The sequence below is a fragment of the Spermophilus citellus genome, assembly GCF_964194105.1.
Source record: "Spermophilus citellus genome assembly, chromosome: 14".
Taxonomy (NCBI): domain Eukaryota; kingdom Metazoa; phylum Chordata; class Mammalia; order Rodentia; family Sciuridae; genus Spermophilus; species Spermophilus citellus.
This window is the reverse complement of record NC_138194.1, coordinates 76,663,252-76,676,421: the sequence shown is the minus strand read 5'-3', so window position 1 is coordinate 76,676,421 and position 13,170 is coordinate 76,663,252. Positions and strand designations below refer to the sequence as shown.

The window sequence follows — 13,170 nt, the reverse complement described above, 5'->3', positions numbered from 1 at the left end:
TGGCTCATTTTCATTGTGAAATGTTCAAAAGTGATTCCCAAAGTGTATACTACAGTATGTAACTATATTTAAATAACTATCAAACCTTCTGCTCCTGCTTTCTCAGGCAGCCTATGAGAAAGCCGCTGTACAAGGGGCCTCTGGTATGGGTGATTCTAGTAGTGGTCTTAAAGTTTGGTTTCCATATAACTGGAGAATGTATTTAAACCTACAGTACTGGGCCCTGCTTCTGTCTGTAATTTCATGAGGACTATTTCTCTGTGAGTTGGAAACATGTTCCCAGGAGATGCTGATGCTACTGGTTTGGGACCATACTTGTGAGAATCTCTTAGAGTGATAAGAAGATTATTGGTGAACTTAAGAGCAGAAAATGGTTTAAAATCTATCCCATAATTGCCTTATTTGCTCCACAAATCAAATTACTTAATTTCACAAACATTTTGAAGAGACATCTGTCCGCTTTAGTGTGTAGATACTTAGATTACAATCAAAAGACTGAAATCTTTAACATTTCTGAAATAGGGCAATTGCTTTTAATATAGACTTTTCATGGTGGCTTCTCCTTCTTCAAAACAATGAGGCCTGGTTTGCAACTCCAATGTTTCCTTCACTTGCAACTCGTTCCTAATATTTGGCCTTGGAACTAGGAACAAGTTCTGGGCTACATTCAACATCAGTATGTATTCACAAGGAAGTCTCCTATCACCTCCCTGGAGTTAGAATTGTCTCCTTCAGTGAGGTTGGATGAATAATCCAGTAACTGGATTATCTTCTCACATCTGTGGGCTGGTCTCCTTGTCAAGGTAAGGGGCAGGGTCGTGGAGTGACCTAGCCAAGCCTGACAGGTTACCAGCTAATTTTCCTGATCTTTTAGGTCTGAAAAGCCACCGAGGCATGTTGGATTGTAAAACTGGGATAGTGTAAAGCAAATATTATAGTTTTAACTTTTAGTTCTCCATAAAAACATGGAAAGGCGAAAGGGATGTAAGGGCAAATGTGCAAGGATAGAAAATCCACAGAACATTTCTTTTTGTCTGTGGAATACTCTATTTTGCCTCTGGAAATGCAAAAAAAAAAAAAAAGTAAGAATGGAAAATTTAGCTAACTGAGTAAATGCAATTAATCCAACTCATTCTCGCATCATCAGAAGAATGAAGAAATAAAATTGAGGTATAAATCATACACTGGAATATTATACAGTAGTCAGATGAATGCACTACAACTATATGGAAAATTTTAGCAACATAATATTGAGTGAAAATTGTCTCCAAAGCTTATATACATCATGATAGTCTGTTCATTAAAAAGTTAAAAACAAAATAAGAAACAGTCTACTTTTTAGGAATACCAATAGATGTGATAATTTTTTGTAAATGAAAATGGTGAACAAGAGATAGGATGGGGATGGATCACATAAGAAGCTGTAAGTTCATCTCAGTAATTTTTGTGACTGGTGTTGATTCCATCATTTATTATAATTTTCAACATAAATACATAACCAAAACAAATATTCAGTAAATAAATATGGTCTTGTATGGGCCAATGATGAATGTATATTAAAAAATCAAGGATTACAATTAATCCATTTCTGTGCATCTGAAATTCATACCAAAAAAGAAAAAAAAATAAGTAAACAGCTTTCTGAGTTGCAGAGAAAATAATGAAATGTTACTCTTCTGTAGAAAAATAGCATGCTTGGTTTCCACACAGAACTCTATGACCTGAGCCTTTTGACTCTTTCTCCCATCTCTCATGTCACTTGTTCCCATTATAAATGGAGACCATTAGAGGCTGTCAGTAGAACTACTTCAGACAGGACTGTGGCAGTAGTATCCCTGGGGTAGGAAAACCCCATGTCTCCTTTTCTTGGATCCACCTTTCTGAGAAAGGTAATGTGTTTGCAAGTTGTCTCAGAGGAGTGAAGACAGAAATTTTGGAGAATGAAAAAAGACGAATAACTCTTAATTTCACCAATCACAAACACGGGGGCATGGGTCTTAGGAAGCTTTTAACTAAAGTCTGCCTACAAGATGCTTTTGTGACCTCATTCCCTGGGGTGGTTACCTCTCCCTTTTCCAGTATTACTTCCTCCATATACTGCAGTTCCCTTTGTCCTGTGACCATCTCCTGTTCTGCACATCACAGTCTTGAATAGTTGTGAATGGTTTGAAAATGTAGGTAGATCTGTGTGTCTTCTGCATCAAGTCTAGTCCTACTAGCTGGAAACGTGTTTGCCTTTTTGACTTTCTTGAGCAATTTATGTCCCTCCTAAGAAAATTTGCCTCTTTCTGAAGCCAGGATTAGGGTTTCAACTTGCTAGATTATGCAAAGAGCTGTAGGACATACAAACATGAATGAATGAAATCTCACTGTTGTTAAGATGTTGGCTCCTACAGTGCATTGTCTGTGATCCTCAGACCCTACCAGAAGGGTTTGATAATTAGCTACCCCTTATTGTTTAGTGTGCCACAGGTCTTCCTGCGAAGTTAGAGAGTTAGGTCAACACAGCCAACATCTGAGAATTCATTCATGGATTTATAAAGGGAGAGGGAAAAATCCTTATGATCCGTCTTCCCCACATGACAGCATTCCTTCATCAGGAGACCCTGCTCCAAATCTTGTCTCCCTGATTTTTGCCTCAAAAGTATTGGGTCCCAGATGTGGAATATTAGTTGGCTTTTCATCACCATGACTGAAATGCCCAATAAGAACAACTTAAAGGAGGAAAGGTTTATTCTGGCTCAAGGTTTTAAAGGTGTAAGTCCATGGTAACCAGCTTCATTTCTTTGGGCCTGAGGTAAGGCAGAACATCTTGGTGGAAGGGTGAGGCAGAGGGAAGCTGCTTAGCTCATGCATGGCAGCCAGAAAGTAGGCAGGGAGAGATATAGAGATATATAGAGAGAGAAAGAGAGGGAGAAAGAGAAAGGATCCTGGGACAAGACATGGTCCCCATGGGCAAAACTTCAAGGACCCACGGCCTTCTGCTAGGTCCTACCTCATAAACTTTCCACTATCTCCCAAGAGTCCACTCAGATTATGAATCCCTTAAAGAATTAAATCCCTCATGAGGGCAGCACCCTTAATGATCTAGTCACTTCTCCAAATCCCTGTCTCTGAACATCACGGCATTGGGGACCAAGCCCTCCAACAAATGAGTCTTTGGAGGACATTTTATATCCAAGCCATAATGTGGTTCAGAGAGGAAATTGTAAGAAAAATTAAGATAGTGGCAATATTGTAAAGTGCTTATGGATTGCCAGGCACTTTTCTTAAAAAACAGGTTTTACATGAATTAATTTACATGATTCTTACAACAACTCTGTGAGATATAGATATATTATTATATTATTATGTTATTATCCTCCTTTCAGAGATGAAAATGAGGCATAGAAAGATTAAATGCCTTTCCCATGGTCACATAGATAGTAAATGTGGCTGTTCCTAAAAAGCAAAGAGCAACAACTTCATGGAAATTAAAAATTCAAGCAAGTAAGAGAGAAGAAATATTCATGAATCGGGTTGAAAGGATATCAAGATGTTGCCTCAGCATCCTGAGGCAACAGTGGATTTTCAGCAATTGTCTGTTTCTGTTCTAGAGTTTGCTTTTTATGCAGGCAGTTAAATTATAATTCATGGGTTTTTTGTATCTTCTAAGGAATGAAAACTGGGTGTTTCTAAGTAATAATTTCACATTAGAGAATAAAATAACTTAAACCTGGTGATTGCAACCACAGTTTAAACCACATTTAATTTTTGAAAATTACCAACCTTTATCATTTAATAACCATCTTGATAATTTGCTAGCAGACAAAGCTATTAGTATCCAACCAAGTTCAGCATTGTGATTCTGTTCCATTTAAATGGCATAATGGCCGAGGTCAGTGCTGCCGAGAAGGTCAAGGGAATGAGCCAATCTGCAGTCAAGTTCTGAGAGGATTGTGAAATAGGAAGCTCCCAGTGCTGCTGCCATGGGTGGCCAGGAACCTGTGAGTCCAGAGTGGATTGTGGCATATCATGAGGTGGCTGACCAGTGGGGACAAACAGGAGGGGAGGCAGTCTAGGCTATTAGTCTTAGAGGCAATTTTAAAAAGTACCTAAATGCACAAGTGAGGGGAAAGCATGTGATTTCAGAGTCTCGTTGAATGCCTTGGCAATGAGTTTTAAATTATGTCTTCTCTTTCCCAGCAAGTGGGAGTTTTTCTGTCATTCAGATCTAGAAATGCAAGACAGCACCCTCTTACTGAGAAGAGTGATGAAGGAAGGGGCTCCAAAAGCATTCCCGTCTTTCCTTCCCCCTTATGATCTGGACTTGAAGTCACAGCTCTGATCTGACTTATTACCATTGACGGTGTCTCAGTCTCCATTTTTCTTTCCCTTGCTTCAATATCCAACCTCGCCTTAACTTTTCCACATAGCACCTTGCTCCACGCCTGCCCACTACCACCTTCCTGTCCTGCTTTTCTCTGATTTAGATTTTGTAGCCAGACATAGAGGACAGGCATCTCATTTTGGTAAACACTGGATAAACACTTTTCCTTAAATAGAAGCAGTAGCCTTTCCCTCTAGCTTTGTTGAAGGGGCAGAAACTCTGTTTGATTCAGCAACTTTGACAAGATTTCAAAGACAACTACCACGTTAGAGTCTGGAAAATACTTCAGGGAGGATGTGACCTGTTATTACTAGGTCCCCAAGATAATCAGTTAGGATGAAGTTCATGGCCACTGTGGATGCCACCCTTCCCAGTCTATTCAGTGAAAGGCAGTGGCGGAGAAGGATGTCCCTGGAGCCCACCCACCAAAGGACTTGTTGCTGACTCTATGATGAAGGATGCTTGGTTCCTTTGGTGCTGTCTGCCATGGACATATGGACCACACTGAAGACAGCAGGTTAGGGTTAAAAGAGTAACCCAGCAGCCGTGTGTGCTGGGCTCTGAGATGGTGTTCTCTGCTGCATGTTGTTTGACATCCCGAACTGCACACTGGTTGGTTCTTCATTTAAAAGAGGATTATGAAGACCTCAAACCATGGATCAGTTGCTAGCATCCTACTAGCTTTGCAAACCAAACTTTGTTACATGAGTTTGGCTGGAAATGGCCCAGTTTTGAACAACCTGTGCCTTGTGTATCTCCCCATGTTCCCTTCCAGGTCTCTGAAAATGGATTTGCCCTGGGAAAGTATTGCTGGAGACCTAAAAGAGTAGAGGTAACTTCATAGGTTAAATTCTTTTCTCCTGGGTACTTTGCCCTCGGTTTTAGCTTTTGCTCACTCACCTCTCACTTCATACTGAAGAAAGTTCTGTATTGTAATAGAACTTGAAAAGGAAATCCAGTGTTCCTTCTCTTTGGAGTGCTCTTCTTCTCAGCATGTTTCAGGACCACCCACTGCACAGTAATCTACGGCAGTTATTAAAAATACAGATTTCTGAGTCCTCATCCTCTTAGATTTTCTGAACTAAAATTCAGTATTGCCCAGAAAGAGTCAGTGTCATTAAACTTCCCAGATGATTCTCAGGCATGGTAAAGCATGGGAATTATTATTTGTTGCAGTACTAAGGGATTAAACCCAGGAGTCCTCTACCCCTGAGCCACATCCCCAGCCTTTTTAAGTTTTATTTTGAGGCAGGCTGAGTTAGTCTTGAGGGTCTTTCAGAGTTGCCCAGGTTGGCCTCACACTTGTGATCCTCCTGCTTCGGTCTCCCTAGAAGGCAATTACAAGCATGTGCCACCTTGCCTGGTATTAATAAGTGTAGGTGGATATCATTGAGTGTGCCAGACACTTCCTATTAACTCATTCCATCTTCACGCAGCCTGTAAGTTTGGAATTATTATGCCCACGCCCAGAGCAGGGTCTGACACATGACAAGTGTTCAGTAAATATTTGTTCAATAAACAATAAGTTAATCTTTAAAAACTGTATGCATATACACACATATATACTTAAATGGAGAAATTAAGGCATGGAGAAGTTAAAAAATACTTTGGCAAAACCAAACACCTGGTGAAAAAGATTTATAGCATTTTCTAGTCAAAAATTTTCTCTTCCACGTCCTTTATTGATGTTTCATTACCCTCTGTGTTTATCATTTTCTCAGTTGGCAGGTGGATTGCCTGCTTTTCTACCAAGGATTGGTAGTGACTCAGCCCAAGATGGGCACGTGAACAAGGTGGAGCTTGGAGCTGTCCTTAACTCTGGCTTTCCTAGGGCCGCCCCCTGCATGCTTCCTCCTGCCTTTTCTCAGACTTTCAAACCACCTGGCTGAGGAGACCGGCCTGTGCTGAGCTCTCTGAGTAAACCTACTCATATTTTCCCTGGGGCTTTGTGAAGACTGGGTTCTGACCCAGGGCAATTCTGGAGCTTTTTGGAGCAGTCCATGGGGAATGTGATTCAGGATCTCCTAACTTTAGAAACACCCTATTGTGTATATGCACACACACACAGAAAATAGAAACTGCTCTTCACTGAACAATGGCAGAGGGAAAACTACTTTTGTAAAAAGTGATTATAAAAACATATGACTTGGGGCTGGGGCTCAGCGGCAGTACACTTGCCCAGCATATGTGAGGAACTAGGTTTGATTCTCATCACCACATATAAATAAGTAAAATGAAGGTCTATCAACAACTGAAAAACAAAAGTATGACTTCGGTTAGAACAAGTCATTTCCTCTTATTGGTCTTTTTTAAGGGAAAGATATATTGTTTGAAAAGGTCTCTTCTGGCCCTTGAGCCCCTGTACCATTAGTTTTAGCTAAAATAATAGTAAACACGTGTTGAGTGCTTGCTGTATGGCAGGGATTGTTCTCATTTCTTAGCATATTTCACAATTACTTAGCAATATTGACTATTAGTATCCTCATCCCCATTAACAGATGAGGAAATTAAGGCAGGGAGAAGCTAAGTAACTTGCCCAAGGCTCCACAGAGAGTTAAATACAAGAGCCAAGATTCAAACACAGGAGACTTGACTTCAAAAGACTACATTCTAAGGCATAATTACTTGTATTATAAAAATGTTTTTCTTAAAATTCTTAATTTTTTAAAAGAAAAAAAAATCTCAAATTTTTCATAAGTGACACCCTTATGTCTGTTTTTGTGTGTGTGTGATAAGAGTAATATGTACACGGTTAGGAAAGCCAAATAACTCAGAAAGATGATAAAATGAAAACGAGTCTTTTTTTATATCTGCCTGTTCCCATGCCCAAGGGAAACCACTATTAACAGATCTTTTTTCATCCTTCAAGGACACGTTTATTTATTTATTTATTTATTTATTTATTTATTTATTTATTTATTTTAGGGGGGGTGGTAGTGGGAATTGAACCCAGGGATACTTTACCAGTCCCAGCTACTTTCCCAGTCCCCTTTGGTTTTTTGTTGTTGTTGTTGTTTGTTTGTTTGTTTGTTTGTTTTTGTATATTTGTTTATTTTGAGACAGGGTCTTGCTGAGTAGTAAAGGTTGGCCTCAAACTTGCAATGCTCCTGCCTCAGCCTCCAGAGTTGCTGGGGTCACAGGCATGTGCCACTGTATCTGGCTTAGGAAGAATGTTCTATGCACATAGAAGGTTGCATTTGAGGATTTATTTACACAAAAGCAGACATGGAGCATCAATCCTCGCCCACTGTGCTGCATCTTGCTTTTCTCAACTAATAGCAGGTCTTCGAAGTCCTTTCACTTCAACACACAGAGGTTCACATCACTCCTTTTCATGATTGCAGAATGCTCTCTCAGGCTGCTCTACCACATGATTTAACCAGTCACTGTTGATGAACCATAAGGTTGTCTTTTCGGATGCTCCTGTGCAGTGTAAATTCCTAGCCATCCAGTTTTCTTTTCTATGCAGCTAGTATCAGTTTACACTCTTAAACTCTATCCCAGTGTCTGCTTTTACAGACCCTTAACAGAACACATATTATCCAACTTTTTTTTTGGCCAATCTTATAGGTGAAAAATTTCCTTGTTTTCATTTACATATTTAATTTAATAAGTGAGATTATATAGCTTTCCATATATATTGGCCTTTTTCCCCATTATCTATCTGTTCATGTCTTTTGCCCATTTTTCTGTTAATTATTTTTCTAATTAGTATGAATTTGGGGTAAAAGAAATTAGCCTTTTATCATATGTTGGACCATTTGTCTTTGACTATGTTATTTTTCCATAAACAGTTTTATTTTTATGTAATTAGATCTATCAATAGAAATTATTTGCTTCTAAATACTTTAAATTTGAAGTTCTCCTTTGCTTCTAAATGTTCATATGTTTTTAAATATATGGCAGCTCCAACAATTGAACATCAATCACAATGAAGATAAATCATTTCTGAATTTATGATGTAAATGGAAATTATATTTATAACTTTTCAAGAAGACTTCTATTCTGAAATGGAAGAAAATCTGCCTATGTGTCTTCAATCAATTTATTGATCTTTTATAGATACTCTCTTGCTGAAATAATTATCAGTGGGTGTTCAGGAAAGTAGTTTGCAAAAACTAAAAGGAAAGTCCTGTTTGTTTGTAGAGAGTTTCTTTCAGTCCTTGGCTGGACCCCCAGGCTTTGCAGCTAAGAGTCTACCCTACTGATCTACTTCAGAGCATCTCGTTTTAATAGTGCCTGCTGTAATTGCATGTGTTCCCTGCTCCAGCTGCTTCCTGATAGCTGTGCTTGGCTTCAGTGAAAGTGGCTCCTCTCTCCTCCCTTGAGACCTTTAAATAAAAGAGCTGCATATCTTTGTGTATGTTGGGGGCGGGGGAAGGCTGGGAGATGAAGGGGTGGGAAACTAATATTTTTTCCTTTTTTTAATTTGCTGCCTCTATTTGAGGTGGGGATATTAGATGGTCAACCTGAATTAATTTGATAGCTTTTCAGTAACAAAGGAAAACAGAGGGTTTGGAGTTTCTGAAATCAATGGTTTCAAATGGCTTAATACAGCTTAGTAGATAGCAGGATTGCTGTGTTCTCAGAGGCCTTGGGTGTTGTGACATATGAGGACTCCATACTATCCAGAAGGCAGGCAAAAATAATAATGTCCTAGGAGACCTGATTACAGGCAGTGTTTTAAAAATAAGTCCAGAGGCTGGAGATGTAGCTCATGGTAGAGCACTTGTCTAGCATATGCAAAGCCCTGGGTTCAATGCCCAGCACTGTGAAAATATTTTCTAAAAGAGATTTACTTCATTCCCAGGTTTTTCCTTCCATATTAATAAACCAAGTCATCAGTTTTGGCTTTTTTTTTTTTTTTTTGGTATTGCCCAGGGATCGAACCCAGAGGTACTTTATCACTGAGCTACACCCCCTGGTTCTTTTAATTTTTTATAAAAAATTTAAAATATATATATATTATAAAGGGTCTCACTAAGTTGCTGGTCTGGAACTTCTAGTACTCCTATTCCAACAATCCCAAGTAGCTGGGATTATAGGTGTACACCTCCACAACCAGCTCAGCACATAGTCCTTTTGTTCCCATTTTTTCTTCTCTACTTCCCTGGTCTTCACCACACGCACACTAGGAGCTTATGACTAATGTTATTAAGAAACACAACACCTCGCAAAAGAATCCAGCAGTATGACCAAACCAAACAGCACCAGCTCTTTGGGAGGTCTCCAGGCATAGTTTCTTGATGACTGGAACAGTGCCCTCTGCTGCAGGTGCTTCGTCACCCAGAGTTCGGCCTTAGGAAGTACTTAGTAGATGGCAGGGTTGCTCTGTCACCACACTCATCCTCCCTGTTGAGTCCTGGAACCCTGGTGCATCAATCTTGCAGCTGACTAAAGACAGTTTTACGAGGGACAAAGGCAGTGTTGATGAGAATGACTTGGATATGCTTTATTTTAAAGTTCCTTTCGGCCTCTCAAACACAGTTTTCAATGGCTAAATAGTGTCCCACATTCTACTGCAGTATTTCCAATGATATCAGAGATTTTCCAATTGGGTATCTACATGCAGACAAATGAGGCAAATAATGTCTTGACGTTAGGCCAGTGCCATCCCCAAATCCCTACAGATGTGGAGTATGTTTTATCTTTCAATTTGAGCATATCCTTTGGCTTAAAACTCTACTTTTAGGAATTTATAGAGATCAACAAGCAGAGAAATATATACATATATCTTCCCCAGAATATTGAACATTAGTATAGGTTTAAGAGCATGGTACCTGGGGGCAGAAGACCTGGATTCCATTCTTTATATTAGTTGTGTCTCTTTGTGTACGCCATTCTTTCCTCCCACCCTCTCTCTCATCTATAAAAGGGACTGATAATTGTCCCTACTTCATGAAAAATAAATGAGTTAATATGTAATAGGTGCTTAGGATAGTTTCTGGTATATAATGTTTGTTTCTGATAATACAAAAATTGGACTTAGCTTACATATCATTGATTTTGTTAAAAATGTGGTATGTGTTAGAGATATTCATGTATTATTAAAAAAATTAAGTAGGTTATATAATAATGTGTTAAGTTTGGATGATGAATAGTTATATGCCAAAGGTTTAACTATAGTTATTTTTTGGTGATGGAATTATAGATTTCATTTCTCCTTCTTGATCATTGCTGAATTTTCAAAAAAAAATTTAATTGTCTACAAAAAAATAACAAAAGGTGCCTTTTTAACCCCTCTAGGATGATAATAATAGCTAACATTTATTCAGAGCTTATGATGAGTCAGTTGCTTCTCTAAGCTATATATTATAAGTATATTAATAACTCTTTGAAACAATTTCTATCATTATTATTTCTACTTAACAAATAAGGAAACTGAGCCACAGAAAGGTGACGTGATTTGTCTAAAGTCCTCCAAATGGTAAGCAGAAGTAGTGTTCAACTGAGTCCAGGCCATCTGAGGTTCTGGGTTTGTCAGGTCTCTCTGTGTATGACTTCAGTAACCCAAAAGAACCACACTGAACTACAGTATCTGCAATGATGCTGTAGCCGCACTGTTGAGACAAGATCCTGTCTCAAAAATAAAATCAAACTACTTGTCTTGTGTAACCCTTAAAAAGAGCTCATTGATTTTTACATTGTATTTATCAAACTGGAAATGGTTTATATTTTTCAAATCACAAACTGAAGTAGTTGTGAAGTGGCATATGCATTTTTCAGAACCATATTCAAACAGTTCAGAATATAGCTATGGGGCATCCTGAATGTGTCTGATAATCTTTTTCAGATGTGCAGAAGATAAGATATAAAACTATTCGGGCAGAGTGACCTTAGGCCCTGCAAATGTGTAAGAGTCAATATATTGAGTTCCAGGATATGAAACAAAGTTATCCCTTTAGCTCAGAAAACATAGTCACTGCAGATCAAAAGCATCCTGAGGCAACAGTGGATTTTCAGCAATTGTCTGTTTCTGTTCTAGAGTTTGTTTTTTATGCGGGCAATTAAATTATAATTCATGGTTTTTTGTATCTTTTAAAGAATGAAAACTGGGTGTTTCTTTTTTTTTTTTTTTTTTAAAGAGAGAGTGAGAGAGGAGAGAGAGAGAGAGTGAGAGAGAGAGAGAGAGAGAGAATTTTTTTTTTTAATATTTATTTTTTAGTTCTCGGCGGACACAACATCTTTGTTGGTATGTGGTGCTGAGGATCGAACCTGGGCCGCACGCATGCCAGGCGAGCGCGCTACCGCTTGAGCCACATCCCCAGCCCAAAAACTGGGTGTTTCTGAGTAATAATTTCACATTAGAAAATAAGAACTTAAACCTGGTGACTGCAACCACAGTTTTATTTTTGAAAATTACCAACCTTTATCATTTAATAACCATCCTGATAATTTGCTAGCAGACAAAGCTATTTGAATTAGGCTGTTATGAAGAGTGTGTTGCTGGATTGCACTACCAATCAAGAATCCTTGAGATTGTAAAACTATAATTCAGCCAGTGCATTACTTAGAAGCAACTACTTAAGTTCAGGGAGCTTCAGGAGTTCTTTACATCATTAGACAAAGTCTCTGCAATCCAGAAGGAATAGCTAGCTGGTCTGGGTCCTCATAAATTGCCACCCTAATCTTCAAATTCTGCTAGGAGCTGGGAGGCATAGCTGTTATCTGGTGAGAAGAGGAAGGTTGGACTTTCTGAGGGTCCCTAGAAGTTGGAGAAGGGACTTTTCTTCTCCTCAGAGAAAGAGAGAGAGAAGAATCTGTTTATCAGTGGACCAAAATCTGGCTCTATCTTGTTCCTAGGCTCACCAGGGCCTGTTAGGGAGTTGACAATGTCTAGTTGATTCAGGAAACTTCCTGTTCCCCTGACCCCTCCCACTGCCTTCCCAAAGAGGAAGCATGTTTTCATAGAAGTTTAATGTCTGCCTTATAAAGCCACCAAGATTAAATGGCAAAAAGAATAGAAATAATTTCTTACAGGGCTGGGACCCAGTAAGCACTCAATAAATAATTCTTATGATGATGATAATCATTGTTCACTACTGTGAGAAACTCAAGGATTTAGATTACTTTATTTCCCTCAACTCCCAAAGGGGAACTGGTTCTCTGGCTTTTAGACTGGAAAAAAATCACAAATTGTGTGGTGGGAGTTGAGTAACAAGGTCAAATAAAATAGTATAATTTCATTTCCAAAAGCACATGGATTTTCATCTTTCTCTTTAAAAGTCCTCTTTTCCTATTGTTCTCTCTTGCCTCTTCTACCCTCTCCTCATTCCCCAATCTATGGGAATATCTCCATTATTGCTACTTCACAACTCTGTGCTTTCCATTAGAATGAATTTATGATATTCTACCACACAGTATGTTTCTATTATAATCCTACACCCAATTTTTGCTCTGTACTCTAAAGATAATAAGATCTTTATGAACTAAGAAACAACCCTAACCCAAAGCTAAGATTCCGAATTTCGGGATAAGTCACAGGTCCCATATCTGTCACTCTGTTTGGAAATATTAATGTTCTGCTTTTGCCAAGGTTCTGTTCTTTTTTTTTTTTTTTTTTTTTGAGAGAGAGAATTTTTTTTTAAAGTTCATTTTCTTTTTTTTAATATTTTTTTTTAAGAGAGAGTGAGAGAGGAGAGAGAGAGAGAGAATTTTTTAAAATATTTATTTCTTAGTTCTCGGCGGACACAACATCTTTGTTGGTATGTGGTGCTGAGGATCGAACCCGGGCCGCACGCATGCCAGGCGAGCACGCCACCGCCTGAGCCACATCCCCAGCCCAAGGTTCTGTTCTTTAT

At 38.8% G+C, this 13,170-nt stretch overlaps 1 protein-coding gene across 1 annotated transcript in view; it reads left to right on the top strand.

Annotated features, from left to right (window-relative positions):
* The window catches only part of SYBU (syntabulin), a 68,323-nt gene that overhangs the window by 40,914 nt on the left and 14,239 nt on the right, over positions 1 to 13,170 (top strand). The gene's annotated exons all lie outside the window — the stretch shown is intronic.